Source organism: Lissotriton helveticus, chromosome 2_1, assembly GCF_964261635.1.
Source record: "Lissotriton helveticus chromosome 2_1, aLisHel1.1, whole genome shotgun sequence".
NCBI classification, from domain to species: Eukaryota; Metazoa; Chordata; class Amphibia; order Caudata; family Salamandridae; genus Lissotriton; species Lissotriton helveticus.
In genome coordinates this window covers 1542854326-1542872025 of record NC_136059.1, presented here as the reverse complement: position 1 = coordinate 1542872025, position 17700 = coordinate 1542854326, and the positions used below count along the sequence as shown (strand labels likewise).

General features: G+C 45.9%; 1 protein-coding gene across 4 annotated transcripts in view; it reads left to right on the top strand.

The window, feature by feature from the left end:
* Positions 1–17700, top strand: part of GTF2E2 (general transcription factor IIE subunit 2) — a 297176-nt gene that overhangs the window by 112225 nt on the left and 167251 nt on the right. The gene's annotated exons all lie outside the window — the stretch shown is intronic.

The window sequence follows — 17700 nt, the reverse complement described above, 5'->3', positions numbered from 1 at the left end:
GGTGCGCGTACGGTGAGCGCATATAGATATATAATTTGCTCAAATTCAATTTTCTCAACAACTACTGGAGGGATTTTCACCAAATATAGAAAAGGCACAACTGCATACCTGTCCCTACCATTTTGCCAAGTTTGGTGGAATTCCGTTCAGCCGTTAGGGCTGTAGCCGTGTCTAAAGGTCCCATAGAAAATGCCATTTTAAAAATTTCAAATTCAATTTTCTCAACTACTGGAGGGATTTACACCAAACATACAAAAGGCACTGCTGCATACCAGTCCCTACCATTTTGCCAAATCTGGTGTAATTCCGTTCAGCCGTTCGAGCTGTAGCCGTGTCAGAATGTCCCTATGGAAATTAACATGGGGAAAACACATTTTGGGACCCCCCTTTTTTCTCGGCCCCGCTTGACGAATCCCCCCGATACTTTCAGGGAAGGAGCGGAGCGAGGCAAATTTAAGTAAAATTACAAACCGATCCCTCAATCGGCGCCAAAGTTATTCCCAATAGAATGTTCGGAATTTCCTATGGTAACTAGGTCCTAACTATATATACCTACTGGCGAACGCCAGTAGGTAATATATATATATATATATATATATATATATATATATATCTATATCCCAAGAGCTTTCAAGGAAGCACACGACAGCAAGTGAAAACCGAAGGTTTATTTCAACAAGGAACCAGCATCTGCTTTCCAGATAATTCATAGCGCCTGATGCATTTCAAGGCTCCTGCCTTTTCTTCAGAGGCGACTTGCAGACTGTGGGTGTTACCAGAGTTACTTTTATGCCCAGCTGCATATTATTAGTCAATTGCATTGCTCAGTGCGTTTTTAATGTAATGCATGCTGGAACTAGTAGTCAAGTACAATCCCAATTAATCCCTTTAGTAGGTTTCTTTTTGAACATCCACGTTTTTTAAAAGTCAATTATTTTCCTTAGTAGGACAGAGTGCAGGGCTGATTAAATTACCTCACTTGCTGTGCTGAATCCGGCATGGACATAGTTCCCACCAGCAGCCTCTCTCTTTCGTGATGGTGCATTCCTTCACGACAGGGCTGCCGTGTTGATTTATGCATTACAATGGCCCAAGAGCTTTCAAGGAAGCACACGACAGCAAGTGAAAACCGAAGGTTTATTTCAACAAGGAACCAGCTCTTGGGCCATTGTAATGCATATATATATATATATATATATATATATATATATATATAATTTTTATTTTTTATTTTTTTTCTTCAGACCATCCGTTGGAGTCAGCAGTGAACTAAAAAAACATTTTTCTATACTCTTATAATCTGCTTCTGCCAACTTGGTTAAGCTGACCAGGCCCATGGTCTACAATAGATGTTGTTGAACTTCTCTGTAGTCCTGCATTTGAACCCTTGTATCCATCTGGATTGTAAGGCCAAGAGAGGTAATCCTTGAACTCTTGCCAGGATCTCCCAGATACCTATTCTGTGGTTTCTTCAGGAACCTCCTGATAATCACTTCTCTGCTGTAAAAGGGTGGCAAGTGGTTGCCCTCATGATCCCATTGCTTACCGCTTTGGAAGTTGGGAGGGAGGGAAAGCTCAGTGATATTTCTTCAGTCTCGACTACATATTGTCTCCTACCTCTAAGTGAAATTTCTGGCATTAGTTGCCATTTCTACTCTTGTCAGAGTATTTGGCTTTATCCTAGGCATGACACACCAGCTAGTGGCCCACAGGTTGTGCATCTGCTATAATGGTGGCACAGACTGGGCCACTCCCGCTCAGCTTTAATCTCTAAGTGTGTTTCAAGAATTGTCTCTATTGATTACATTTGCTACATTTACCAAGCCTAAGATCAAGAATTAGGACATTATGTGTGTGCGTGACTTGTGTAGTATGAACCAAACTATGAAGCATTTCTTCCCTTGGCACCTGCTATTACTTGTGCTGTTGTTCCATTGGAAGTGCCTCATCTCTCAAATCTGTACAGTCCGAATTGAACAAAACCACTTATTGTAACAGTGACATCACCTCTGTCATTTATCATGCCATATGAACCTTGTTGTCTGGATGAGCAGCACCTGTAAATATGTTACATACACAGGCAATGGGAAAGTAGTTCTGCGGTGCCAAAATAAGACCACCAGTTTTGGTGTGGACCCTAGAGCAAAACAGGAATGCAATGGGATCATATTTTAGGACAAGTTCCCATATAGTGGCCCTCAGTCTGGCACAGCAGTGAAAAATTGTATGCCGTAGCAGATTGACTGGATAATCAACATACAGATCACATGAGACACTGACATGACCCAGGCTGAGCTCTTAATTCCTATTGTTTGCAATAGACCTGGATGAGATAGAAGTGGACTGCTTGCGTCTCTTTCTCCTTTGACCTCAGAACTGCTTTTTTCCATGGCCTCTACCTTCTAAAACACAGATACCTAATTCTAGAACTATAGCTTTGGACCATAGATACTACCATTTAGGACTAATCTTATAATAAACATAAACACAAACAATATGATCACTTGTCCTGAGATTGCCACAGACTTATTTATCTGGTTGAGCGAAACATGTCAGCTGTATTACAACTTTGCTTAAAGTAACTATACAGAAATTAGGCCGTCTAATAAAATACGAATAAAAGAAACCTAAAAATGAATGGCCTTCATAATGTGATTGGTATGAAAAATAAATTGACTGGAGTTGATGATAGCCTTTAGTACTACTCACACCTCTCTTTTTATGTCTAATGTACCAGTACAGTTTAAAATTAAATTATTATAGGCACTATGTGTTGAACTGGTTTAGTGGGGGGTCTTAAACTTAGTAGACGGTAAACTAGACGTTTGAGGATTAAGTCTGTGCATGCCTGGATGATCGCATCCCAGTTTAAAACATCCTGGAATTTAACTTTAGTGGTAGCTTTCATGTCAGAAAGCTGTAGAAACTGAGTCGGTGAGCTGTTTATAGCCGCGTATGAACGGTTAATCCTTATCTTGGTCTAGTTCATCAAGAAGGATAAGAACAGCATGTGTGGAAGTTCCCAGATAGAAGCAGCCAACTTGTCTGTACGAAAGAAAAGTCTACTTCAGCTGCATTCATGGTAAACATTTCTTTATCCGAAATCCGAAGTCACTACCTCTGATTCGTATTGGAAAAGCGATATTATGAAGTTTATTTAAGCTTGCGTTCACTTCAAACTTGCATCCCTAAATGAGGCTGCTTATAGCTCTGTACAGCAGGTGAATCTTTATTATATTTGTGCAACCTCATGAGTGTTGTTAGAATGGTGAAGGACAAAGTTGGGTACCTTAATATTCGTTTGTATTATAATTCCAAAATGGATCTTCGAATCTATATTCACAATAATAAACTTCGTACCAGCCTCTACAGAAAAGAAACAGCAATCAATTCCATACTGCATGTGGACAGCGGTCATACCAAACATAACGTGCTGAATATTCAGAAGGTGAATTACTACGTATTAAACGTAATTGCAGTGAGCACTAGGTCTTCCTGGAAAAAGACTCAGAAATGGTAACCAAAATAGACCACCGGAGCTACTGTTCGGACCATCTTAAAAAAACATGCATGAAATTGCTAAGAACAAACGTACCATGATCCTCTGGCCTAAAACTGATGCACCTAAGGCAAACCAGGAATTATTACTGACTGCCATAATGGCCACTATCATGTAGAAAAATCCTGAGACTGCATTGGCACCTACCATCTCAAAATCAATGTATTTCTGATTGTATCAAGAATTTTCCCGATATGGCGTTTCGAAGAGCACGCAACTTAAAACTTCAGTTGTGTAAATCAGAATTTGTGGATAGGTGAACCATCAAATCCACGTTTTTGGACAGACCTGCTGGTTTACACTATGCCACAACTGCAATATCTACGAATTAGGCCTAAACATAACAAAATACCTCACCTTATAGACTGGCCAACATATTAGAAACACTAATTGGATTGATTGTAACAGCAGATTTACCATCTATATGATATTCTGCCCATGCAACTAACCATACATTGGCAGTGCTGTTAGTCCACTTCGAACTAGAATCCAGGAACACTACCGGAACATTAACACATTTTCAACCGGATACGCATTAAATCTTTTCCCATTTTAGAAATAGAAATTATCAACAAACTCTAACAGGATTGAAATCAAGAACTTCGACTCCGCAGAGGAGAGTGCAAACTGATTCTAAGATACCACACTGTGAAAAATGGCCTGAAGAAGTATGCCGAAATGCGCCATTGGTTAAATTAGGACTAAAATGTCACTGCACCATTTTATTGTCACCTCCTACTGTTTGTCCAACTACTCTAGAGGTCCTCCAGATCCATCTTAGCTAGGACATAATAGCCTTTCCAGCTTTGTAGAGTTGATTTTATCTTATTCTTACAAGATCTTTCTTTGATTCTTTCCTTTAACTTCCCCATGGCCCCCCTATAATATGCATATAATGTAATATTCTTGACCATTATTTTCTTTTCTCAATAGCTCATTCTGCTCTGCCAAGTGTATCCCACTTGATCCCTAGAGATCATATTCTGAGTCTAGTCCATAGACTTAATCTTGCTGACCACTATTCGCCTTTGGACCTTCAATCTTTCTAATACTTCCTTTAGAAAATGAGATGCCCATTGCATAATTGCACTAGCGTACCTTTTCCTGTTAACCTGGTATTTACGTAAAGCGCCAGGCAGGTTCCGATATCTCGATCTACCATGTCGGCCTAGATACCTATGAACACCATCCTGTTGTATGACCTAGGTGGTTTATGTAAGTTTTGACCTAGAAATCTATCCACTTTTTCTTTGCAACCAGGTCAGTTTCTGCCCCTAGTTTTATATTGGTACTAATGTCTGTATATCATCATCCACAGACTTTCAATATGGCGCATACATGGTGATAAGCGGCATGCCAGGGTATCCTCTATCACCTCACTATCTGAGGCCTACCTTTTGAGTGACCGAACCCGGACATAGTATTTCCTATTTTTCATTTAAGATATGGCCCCCCTCTGGTAAATAAGATACATCTTTAGCCACCCGTAAGCTCTTTTTGTTTTGAGCAACTCAATTTCTCCTCTCCAATATGGCAACACTCATGCCGCTTGATTAGCTCTGGCCACTGACCTTGCCAGTTGCCTCCGGAAGTTGCTATGACTATTTCAATGCGGCGGTGCCAACAACGTCTCATGGATGACTGCTGGGACTACCTCCTTTCTAAAAAGCCCTGCTGAACCACTAGTGACTCTATTTGACTGACTTAGAGGTAAATGTTTTTTTCAAACTGTACCCTATTGCGCCACTTAAGTGCACTTTTTACTTCATTGAGCCTTTTCTCTTCTGTCCCAGCTTATTGAATTCTCGCGAACTGTAGAAGTTTTCCTTTGGCCAGAGAGTACAGTAACCACACGGTCCTGTTTTTGAGTAAGTGATTTTCACTTCATTATGGGGAGAACTTACTTTCTTACCGAGCGTATTCTTTTGCATATAGATTAATCGTTCTCACCAATTTTGGGTTCAATGGATCTTGGCACGTACTGAGCCAATACATTTGTGTACTCGTCAATCCATTCATCCGCTGTAAGCTCCAATATCTCCCTATATGTCAATAACTCCTTCGGTTTTGGTGCATGCTCACTGGCACAGGATCACAACTGAGTGACTTGCTACTTATCCCTTTTGGCCTATCTAAATTATAACTCATTGATTTAGGTCTGGAGACCGTGGTCATTAACCTTCTTCTCCCTCGTTATTTTGGACCACTGACCCAGAGAAGGGGTGCGAGTCCACCTGACAGAGGAAACTATTAGAAATGACATATGGCGCACTCATAGTGGCAACAATTTTATGTTTCAAATAGTATTCATAAAACAGACCTTTTCACGTTTCCACAGTTATCGCAAATACTCAATATTCACGTTCTTTCACAATTGGAGGATGGTATAACCCATAGGATCTTGCTCTATGATTTAATATTGGCAGTTGATTGTGTTTTATCCTACATTGTCCAGTCATTCCCTGCCTTTGATGGTGGGGTGCTCTTTATGAATTTTCTTGGACTCCTGACTCAATTCGGGACGTGTATGTACATTTTAATAATTATTCTGCACTAATTGATGTTTTCTACTTTATCACACTGCGGCTAATAATTAAATACTTAATTTGTATTATCATGATGTTTACTAATGGATACGAAAAGATGGTGGACGGAATGCGGAACATAGTGAAACACTCGCCCCAGTCACAGATCAGCTTTAAATCCATAGTTTTTTTGCTCACTTTGCCGCCCCAGTTTTGACCCAGCCATAGGCAAATCAGTCTTGACCCTGTTCCTCATGTGAACAGTCCAGCACGAACTGTCAAGCCAGGTCCTCCATGGCCCTGGAACAAGCATCCTTGGGTCGGTTTTGCATTATCGCCCCTCGTGAGCCAGGCTAGCTTGAATCCAGTGGCACAGTGAGCACCGAACCCACGTCTGGGCATACCCTTCCCACTTAGGGCAACTATAGTGACACAAAAAGATGATGGACTGAATGCTGAATATTGTCAAACACTCACCCCCAGAGACCTGAACCTATTGCTCTGATTACATAAATTCTGTATATAATAAGTTCATTCAGTCTTCACCTGCTTAGATTTTGGTTTTGTGATATCCTCTGAATTAATATCCGAAAATCGTTATTGCACATTGGGTGTTCGTCTATCTAATTAAAAACTTGATAATATCTCTTGCTGATTTCAACTGTTTTGTATTGGGTTAGGTTCATGCAGTTCTCTGCCTTGGGATTTTCTGGTCTTCTTACCTTTCCTTTGGCCTCTATCCAAATGGCAATACCAAATGTGGGTTCAAATTGTGCTTATTTTGCTATAGACGTTTTGTATATTGTCAGCCTTGAGAAAGCCCCAAGTCCTGTTCGCCAGGAGGGACGAAACATGTGCTGTCTGTTTTCTGGATATTGTCTTTTTTTCTCATTTGGGAATCAAATTGGATTAGTAGAAGAATAAAGACTTATACTTTCGTTTTTTTGGATTCACTCTTCCATTTTGGAATTATAATGCGAAAAATTATTCAGTTACCCAGTTTTGTCCTTCACCATTCTCACAGAACTTGTTTTAATGGGTTACAGTTCTCCCTTTTTGGACTTCTGGTTCCCATCTGATTGTACCCATTGAGCTAGGACGGACAAATTCTGGGATAGTTTACCCCTTCAGCCATTCAAACCCCACAAGTGTGAAGAGGATGCAGAGATTGAGAAAATGATGCAGGTCTGAGGGCTCATGTGGAACAATGTATTCAACGTATTATGACAGGTCTGGTAACAGGCTTGAGGATATGCCCACACATTTATTTTTTCTCTAAAGGTGTACATGTATGTGGTCGGTTTATGACTACATAGCATATTTACGCACAGCACGTGATCTCTTCTAACGAAGCTCTTAGTGTTGAACTCTCCACGATTAACGCTATTCTTTTTATTGATTTATTTATTATACTTATTCTTTTTATTATGTTTTAGACAACACCTAAAAAAGTAGCAAACCCCCCCCCCAAATACAGAAGACATGTGGACAGGCGTGAGGCCACCAATGTACATTCTTTCTCAGTGTTGTAATTCCGGACTGCAGTTTACGGCAAACTCCCCTCGGTTCCTCAGTGGGTCTCCACCTCCCTGGAATTGTTTGCAATGTCCGAGACAGATCCCTATCCCAGCATTTCTTGATCTTTTTTTATTTTTTTTACAACTTTTTATTGTAAAAGACAAAAGAAAAACATTATAGAACCTAAAGCAAAATCACAGGTGATCACATATCTTTTCATAGCACTGGTTAAAGTGGCAAAGTACAGAATAACATGCAACATTTTAAGCTTGCGGGTCAAGGGGAGTCGAGCGCTTCCTGTTCCATTTCTGACATGGGCGGGGTGCAAATCCCCCCTCGATGGCTGTTCCACGCCCCCCAAATCTTCCCCCACTTCCCCGGGCATCCCCTGGCAACATAGACCGATTTTTCTCTAAACATACACCTGTCTAAGTCTTCCGCCGACTTTGTGAATCGGGGTGGCCGACAAGCTCCCCAGAGCTGTGCAATGTTGCGCTTAGCCACCATGCATGCCAGTGTCACCCATTGCCGCTGGTATACATTTAAATCCGTGGGCTCCCATACGTTCAACAAACATCTACGAGCCTCTGGCCTGATCTCAACACCCAAAACTCCCCCCAGTTCGTCATGTATCTCAGCCCAGAATGCCTGTATAACCGCACAGTACCAAATAGTGTGCATCCAGGTACCCGCATCTCCACATTCTCTCCGACATTCTCCAGTCTCTGCCCGTCCCATTCGTACCAAACGAGGCCCGGTGATATAGGACCTATGTAGGATCTTTAGCTGTACAAGACGGAGTCTCATCTGGATGGCCACTACCTTCAGGGAGGAAGTCGCCTCCACCCAATCCTTATCATCTAGCTCCAACCCATCCGCGATCCACTGAGCTCTGATTCGTTCCAATGGGCTCTCACTATTGTTTACCAATTTCCTATAGATTAGAGAAATTGTTTTCTCTGGGATGTGCCCATCCAGTACTCGGTCCTCCAGGGGCGAAGACTCCGGCAACACAGTATCCTTAGGGACATGAGTGGTCAATGCATGCCTCACTTGCCGGTACCGGTAGTGCTCGTTGTCGTGGAGACTATACAACTCCTTAAGAGACTCAAATGGAAGCACAGCATCCTTAGCCCATGCATCCCTAATCTGAGTGATGCCAATAAGGTCCCACTTGTCGAATCCCTTAGTTTTCCACAAGCTGCCTAGTTTCTCCGAGTTAAGCAGCGGGGTGGCCAACGTTAGCCTGCCCTTCCAGCCCAGATATCCGTTGGCCGCGTGCCACACCTGTACCGCGTGCGCGGTCGGGCCTGTAAGCGGAAATCTGCCGAGCTGAGCATACAGGGCCCGATCAATCATCCCACCCGGGGCCTGGCCCCGATCCATGGCATATCCCGGATCTCCCGGAGGTCCATAGGCAATGTTATTTACGACAGCCAATTGGGAGGCCCAGTAATATTTCCTCAAATCTCGGAGACCTATCCCGCCATCATACCATGGGAGCGCCAGCTTTGCAAACGATATACGGGGCTGACCATCCCACAGGAGTTGCCTCTGGAGAGACTCGATCTCTTTAAAATAAGAGGCTGGCACTGGGTCCATTGAGTTCTGCAATACAAACAAGTATCACGGCAAGGCCATCATCTTGAAGAGAGTGGCCCTCCCAAGCAAAGACAGCGGAAGAGCCTTCCATCTCCTCACATCAGTCTTGCATCTATCCAATGGGGCAAGGAGATTATTAGCGTAGCGGAGCCGCGGATCGAGCGTGACGTAAATACCTAGATACTTGAACACAACTGTCTCAATCTGGATTGGGCACGACTGCGGGATCGCCGGTGGGTCCCCGACGAGGACAAAGAGCACAGACTTTGTCCAATTTATAGCCAACCCAGAGTATCTACCAAAGATGGCCAAGACATCAAGAAAATTAGACCAGGAAACCCTGGGGTTGGTGAGATAAAGCAGGACATCGTCCGCGTATAGCGAGATCTTATCCTCCCAGTCCGGCGACCACCGTAGGCCATGTATCGATCTGTCCCATCTTACCCAGGCCGCCAAGGGCTCCATAGCGAGCGCAAATAACAGTGGGGACAACGGGCATCCCTGTCTCGTGCCCCTCCCTAGCGGAAGATGACCAGATTTGCAATTATTGACCACCACTCTGGCAAGGGGGTTCGCATATAATAATCAGACCCATCCGATAAACTCACTCCCAATACCTAGCTTTCCGAGCACCGCGAACAAATATGGCCACTCCACCCTATCAAAGGCCATTGTGGCGTCCAGGGAGACTAATACCGTGGGCTCGTTAATCTTCGAGGAGCCCCCATGAACACCGTGTAGTCTACGTAGAGTCAGCGCCATATTGCGACGGGGCATAAAGCCGGATTGATCCGGGTGAACCAGTGTCGTGATCACCTTCACGAGACGAGTAGCTAGGAGCTTTGCCAGTATTTTGGGATCTGCATTGAGGAGCGAGATGGGTCTATAAGAGGAACACTGTGCCTTGGGCTTGCCCCCTTTATAAATGACCACAATGTTGGCCACGCGTTGGTCATACGGCAGCTGACCCTTCTTCCTGTTTTCCAGTAACCTGGCCCGAATGTGTGGGGCAAGCTTCTTGGCATTTAACTTTTATATAGCTCGATGGGTATCCCGTTGGGGCCGGAGGCCTTACCGGGTTTTAGCCGTATGATAGCCTGTGCAACCTCATCGTCGGAGAAAGGGGAGTCAAGGTAACTCCTGTGTTCCTCCGACAAGCTCGGTATTACAATGTCCCTGACCATCTCGCCATTCTCTTGCTCTGTGAAGGTGCTGTCCGCGGTATAGACCTTCTGATAATATCTTGCGAATTCGTCTGCCACCTCTTGCGGTATAATAATATCCCGTGAGTCAACACCCTCTAACGTTGGTACTAGCATGGACGCCCGTTCTCTGTGCTCGAGCCATGCGATTAGCTTACCGGCTTTATCACCATGCTCATATATGCGGCTCTGCACAGCGTTATTGTGAGCTATTGCTTTGTCCCTCACCAGGCTCTTATATTCCTCCTGTCGGAGTCTCAGGAGGTGAGTCTCCGCAGGCACAGCCAACCTAGCAGCTCCCTCCTCCAAAAGTATGACCTCGCTCTCTTTCTGGGCGATCTCCGCCTGGCCTTTCCTCCTCTTCCCCGTCACCAAGGACAGGACCTCCCCCCTCACCACGGTCTTGTACGCCTCCCAGAGGGACTGCGCCGAATCAACCGATCCGACATTCTCCAGGAAGTAGCCATCCGACACCCGGAGAACCTATTTCTTGATATCTGGGTCTTTCAGATGCCAGGCATTAATCGGGGCTATCCTGCCTGTCTCTTGCCGACGGAGGGCAAGTTGTATCCACAATGGGGAGTGATCAGAGATACCCCTACCGAGGTGTTTCACCTCCAGAATCATAGACGCCATCACCGCGGGCAATAACAAATAGTCCAGCCGGGACAGGCTGCCATCAGCAGCTGAGACGAGTGTGAAATGGGTCTGCGTCGGGTTACGCGTCCGCCAGCTATCAATCAAGCCAAGCGTATCCAAGAAGTCGGAAAGCCATCTCTGCGATTGTCTAAGCGCTTGCGGTGGGCAACGGTCCCTCTCCCCATCTAAGACAGAATTAAAGTCACCTCCCAGAACTAGGCCACCAAGGGGTAGTGCAAGAAAGACTGAACTCAAATCACGGAAGGTATCCGCCTGAAGACCCGGAGGAACATGTATGGATAAAAAGTGACGGTTCTACCCTCCAGCAGTCCGGACACTCCCGCATATCTGCCCTTCTGATCTAACCACGTGGCCTGAATCGACAATGGAAAGGAGTTTTTGATCAAGATACCGACCCCTCTAGAGCCGGTGGTAAACCCCGCATGTGCCACCATTTTATATCCCACTTTGTGGAGAGCCATACATTTATTGCCAATCAGATGCGTCTCCTGCAGCAGGGGAGTGTCGCCCCAGAAGCTGGCTAACCACCCCCCTCTTGATTTTGTCGCCCAATCAGTTCACATTCCAACTCCGCACCTTCATCCCGGACCCCCGACCACTCTGTGCCATAAAACTCAAGTGTCAGTCCGCTGCATTATCGTTACCTCCCTTGAAAACAACAAAAAGAATCATAAAAACAAATACAATAAAAGAAAAAACGCAATCACAACCACTCCAAAACAATCCCATCCCTCCGCCCCCCACCCTGCACCCCTGCTCTAGGCATTCGCCAACCCCCAACTCGCAGTGTGCCTGTCGCCCCATACTCTAACTAACCGACTATCTAAATATAGATTAGAGGAGGAGATTAAGCTCCGCCACCCCGCCCGTCCCGTTCACATCCTGCGCCCGCTGCAATACACAGTGCGAAGGTGCCGGCTTGCCACAATTTCTCGTACACGACTCACCCACCACATGGCCACGCTAATCGTGATGAACGTTGCTTATCAGTCCTGCTTCTGAGCACTCTGGTCATCACCACCAGGATGGATAAACATGAAGTTGGAGAAAAAATATGGATTAAATAGGTGTGCATTCCCTCATCTTACAGAATCATCATCACCATCTTCCCCCCAGGGATCACCTCGGGGGCAGAAGCCAGTCCGATGCAATTGCCGGGTTGTCGAAGAACCAAACTTTCTCCTCGGTTTCGACCCGCAGCTTAGCAGGAAACAACATGGAGTACTTCAGTCCACGCTCTCTAAGTCGCCGCTTGACTCCGAGAAAGCTCTGCCTCTGCCGTTGGACTGCCTGGGTAAAATCAGGAAAAAAGTTCAGGGTGGAGTTCTCATACCGCAAGGGTCCTCTGGACCTGGAGGCCTGCAGGATAGCGTCCCTATCCCTGTAGTTAAGCACCCTCGCAATCATGGGGCGCGGCTGGGCCCTGGGCTTAGGCCTTCCCCCCCGGGATTCTGTGCGCACGTGCTATGGTGAAGAAATATCCCAATCCTTTTGGTTTCAAGTGATTGAAGATAATGTCCTCCACGAAGAGATCGGGGGCCACTCCTTCTGCCTTTTCCGGGACCCCAATAATACGTATGTAGTTCCTTCGGATCCTGCCCTCGTAATCGTCCAGCTTACGATGCATCTGAGCGCCAGACTCCCTAAGATCCTGGACATCCTGCTGCAGCTGCGATACGTCCTCTGTCAAGCTAGTGGTTTTGATGTCCAGTGATTTGACCTTCTCGCTCGTTTTGGTGAGATCAGCACGAATTAGGTTGACTTCGATGGTTACAGTGCCCAGTTTATGGTCCAACGACGCCATCTGTTGCTCCAAGGATGCCTTAACCCCTTCGGTGCTCATGACGGAGTGGTTCCGTCATGAGCGCCGGTTGAGCTGTGCTAATGACAGAACCACTCCGTCATGGCCCCGCCCGCTCAATAGAACCTTCAGCACAGCGCGAAAATTCAAGCCGTGCTGAAGAGGTTAAGGCCACCTATAGCCGACATTACATTCTGCAGCGTAGGCTCCGACGCAGCATCCACCGACTCCTTGCCTCACTCCGACCCCTGATCCGGAGGGCGTGCCCTTGGGTAGCGTATATCGGTCGAGCTTATTGGATTGTACTGCTCGACACCCCCTGGTCGACTTGGAAAGCTGACTACCAATCTCGCACGCGCCGCCATGACGGATTCGTCACCAGGAGGTACGACCCACGGATCCAGAGGCCGCAACTGCACACTGCAAAGCGTATGCACGGCTCCAAACCAGGCCAATGTCCGATGGGCCCACCACTTTCGGGTCAGCTCCAACACGCCGCTACCACCAATGTCAAGAATCAGGTGCCAGAGACACACCGGGAAGCTCCCAAGGCCTCGATAACAACGGCCTATCTCGCGCGGCTCAGACACCAGCCACCCAGCCAATCAGGAGACGCCCGCGATGCGATGGGCACTCCAAACAGTAGATCTCCGGCCCCCACTATTCAAAAGGGGGGGTGAGCCCGAAAGTCCGCGGCACGGTCTGCTATTGGTACGCCGACTTTCAATTTCAAAAGCTTTATTCGATTTGTACATCAAATCATACAAGCAGAAAGATACATAGTTTAAAATATTTAAATTTATCATACTAACATTTATAAGAAAAGGGAGTAGGGAGATGTGCAGAGGCTGGGATGCAACAATAAAAAAAAATACTTTTGCCAATTTAAAGCAACATACTATTACAGAAATACAAGGCATTCATAAATGAACAGACAGGAAAACAGTAAGGTTTACTCAATAGGCCTTTCCTGGCAACTGTACATAACAATTTAAATAATCATAATATACTGTGGATATCAACCAATAAAATAATACCTTAGTTACAAAAATTGATAAAAACTTGAATACATATATATATACAGACAGGAATGAAAAAGATAATAGCAGCATAATACAATTCCTGGCAGCTGTATAACATAGGTACAGACAGGTAAGTATATAAAATGTTATAGTACAATACTTTTCCTGGCAGCTGTACACTTCAGAATAAAAGTAGCCAGAAAAAAACAAATTTCCTCATTCTCTAATGAAGATAAAAGTGTCAGTGCAGTTTCTGTAGTACGAATATTATATTTAATAAAAATCGGTTTAAGGTATTTTAATCTGAAGAAATGAAAGAATTTGCAAAAAAGTAAAAAGTGGCAACTACTCTGGCGGGAAATACTGTCACACGGGCAGGGTATCTCTGAACTGGTTCTTATATTTGGGAATGCAACCAGATGATGAACAATACCCAGTCTGACACGCGTTAAGACATACTGATGAGAGGGACGGGTCACATACATAAGATAGCGTTGGAACCCCGGAGTTAAGTTCAGATTTTTATAAAGTTTCACGGTAATTAGATTGCTAGAAACTTTATCTCGCTCTGCCTTTTGGAAGTTTAGAAACGTTGTCTTAATTTCCTTTTTTGAGATAGAGACAACTCCTTCAGGCTCACGGAACACATCGATATTAAAAAGGAGGAGATACCAATAGTGGATGTATCTCAACCACTGAATGCGTAGAGAGTGGTCCAAGCCTATACAATCAAGAATAATATCCTGAGTAAATCGAGTCTCTGGCTTAGCCCAAATAGAACGCCACAATAAGAGTGGCCGGACTGCTGCTAAGTCGGATATAAACTCGACCCCAACCTCTTCATGGATCAGTTGTATGGAGGCAGAAGGGGGAACACACAACAACCTCCTTAGAAACTTATTTTGCTCCTTCTGCAGGGAAATACCCTCACTGTGGCCCCATACACCTGCCCCATACAATGCAGAAGAGACACAACAAACATTGTATATGTTCATCATATCTAAAATGCTTCGTGAGCCAAGTTTGGAGGCAAAGCGAAAAATACTGCTAGTAGACCGCAGCATTTTTAATCTAATAGAATCAAATTCCGAAGTCCAAGACCCACTATTGTTGTATGTAATTCCTAGATAACAAAAGGACTTAACATGAGTCAACTTCTCCTTATCCAGGAAGAAAGTATGTTTGGACTGCTTAGCTGCCCGTCCGCATGACATAACATATGTCTTGGTTTTATTTACACGGAGCCGCCTAACTTGAATAAACTGCATAAAATTATCGATTAGGCGCTGAAGGCCAATCTGTGTTCGGGATAAAAGAACAGCGTCATCCGCATAAAGTAACAGCGGTACTGGTTTACCACCAATCTGGGGGGCGTCTGCTGGGATGTCAACCAAGGAACGGTCGACATCATTAATAAAAAGGGAAAATAAAAGCGGGGCCAGAACACATCCCTGGCGTATGCCCCGGGATACTTTGAAAAACGGGGTGCATTCGCCAAGGGTGCCATAGCGGACTTTACAGGAGAGTTTTTCATAAAGTCTAGCTAAGAAATAAACAATTTCCCTCGGAGCCCCAGCATCGAGCAGAACCTCCCAGAGAATAGCGTGGTTAACCAAATCAAAAGCGCTGCTCAAATCTGCAAAACATAAAAAGAGGTTGCCATTTTTAGCCACAGTAAATTTGTTAATTAAAAGATCCAGATTGACACATTGATCCAATGTGCCCATGCCTTTCCGAAAGCCATACTGGACTCTAGTTAAAATATTAAAATCAGTTGCCCAGTCTTCCAGCCTCTTGAGCAAGATCCTGCTCATTACCTTTACAGATGAATCTAATAATGAAATTGGCCGATAATTAGAAGCCTCTGATTTATTACCTTTCTTATGTAAAGGGATAATAACCGATTGACCCCAAGTAGGCGGGAAATTGGTTTCAGCCGCACAATTAAAAATCCTTGCCAGGATGGGAGCCCACAAAGCTGGTTCGTCTTTATATAAATCCAGCGGGACCCCATCAGGGCCAGGGGCCTTGCCTCCTTTGCTAATAGAAATTGCTTCATGGCTTTCTTCTAATGTGATTCCCAGCGGGAGGGGAAGCCAAGGGGTGGACTCGGGTGACAATGACTCAAGGGGTAACCCTTCCGGATTAAAATTTTTTGAAAAGTGACTAACCCAATCACTGCACGCCACATGAGATGTGAGTTCTGGAGCATCTTCTTTATTGAGAAAAGGGCTGTTAATTGTTTCCCAGTAAAGTTTGCAGTTTGCAGGGCACTGGCTGCCGCGAGCGATAGGCGTCCACGCCCGCTTACTTATCCGGCGCTTCAGGGGTCACTGCATCACACAAAGCAGAGACACGATCCATGACAGAAAGGGGGGCGGGGGCCCACCAGGATCAGCAATGCCGCCCCAACACCGGCCCCGGAGAAAGGGCTAGGGAGCACAGGACGTCATCTGTCCCTGCGGGGGGGGGGGGGTGCTTCCTCACGGCGGTGTCACACAGGGTCTCTCTTCACCCGGCGACAACAATGGCCCCCTCCGACAGCCGGGGGCCCACCACCCAGGCCGCCTCCTGAATGCAAACAGTTCCTCGGGGATTGTCCAGAGATCAGCGCCAGAAGCGCCCCTAAATCGCGAGTCCCCTCTCACTCGCTCCGGGGCCAGTCAATGCAGAAGAGGTCAGACGTCCGCTGCCCCCCCGCCGCCCCCCCCCACCTCCGTCCCCCCCACCTCCGTCCCCCTTCCCTCCGGCCGACCGGGTACTTCGCAAGGATGTCGCCGCAGGCGGAGCGCCCTCCCGAATCCGGCCGCCCGGCTTTGCTGGGTGCGACCGGCAACTTCCGGGTAGGTCCCCCAATGTTGTTACTCTCCGGGTCGGCCCAAATGGCTACTGGTGTACCCGGTCTCCCGGCCACAGGAGGCCCCAACTTCCGACGAGCACGGCTTCAGTTCGCCGCACTCCAGCGGGCTTGGAGTCGCCTCGATCGCCGCCGCTACCTTTCCGCGGCAAGTGCCCGAAATTAGCCCCAGAGGATGCAGTCAGGATAGCCTTGGCGAGGCGCGGGTCGCACGGAGCTATAGGCTCACGCGGCCATGTTGTATGGTCGCGTAGCTCCTCCATTCCTTGATCTTTAACGCTACTCTTGGCACCTGTTAACTTCCCTGTTCTCAGCCTTACAGATTCACTAGATCAGTGCATCATTGGCCTCGTGCTTTCCTTTCGGCCACTCCTCTTCGGGAAACGGCCTCTACAACGCGCCCGTTTCCACGCACACAATAACCACGCATGCATTACAACGCATGCGTGGTTACAACAAGAAGTCTTTACCACGCATACCTTTACTACGAAATACGTAGTAAAGGCATGTGTGCTAAAGTAAAAAAAAAAAAAAAAAGGGGGGGGGGCTTCACCTCTCCCCCCCCCCCCCCCCCACGCCCCCCAAAAAAGCGTGGGTTAAAGAAGAAAAATATGCACCTGTTTCTGAAAAAGATGTGAAGGCGATCGGCGTCTTAAGAGGAAACGGAAAAACAGCTCTGCTTCCTCTTAATGACGTACAACGTCATCATGGAAAAACAAGGAGAGGAGAGGTAAGGAGGAATGAGCGGGTGGTGTAGCGGAGTGTTACATTAAAGTACTTTTTTGGGTGAAAATCCTTTAACATGACAATACCATTTACATGCATACTTTTACAACGAAAATTGTTGTAAAAGTATGCGTGTAAAAGGTATTGTCGTGGTAAAGGATATGCGTGGTGATTGCCTTCGTGTTAGACCGCATGCGTGGTATAGGCATGCGTTACCACGGAATGCAT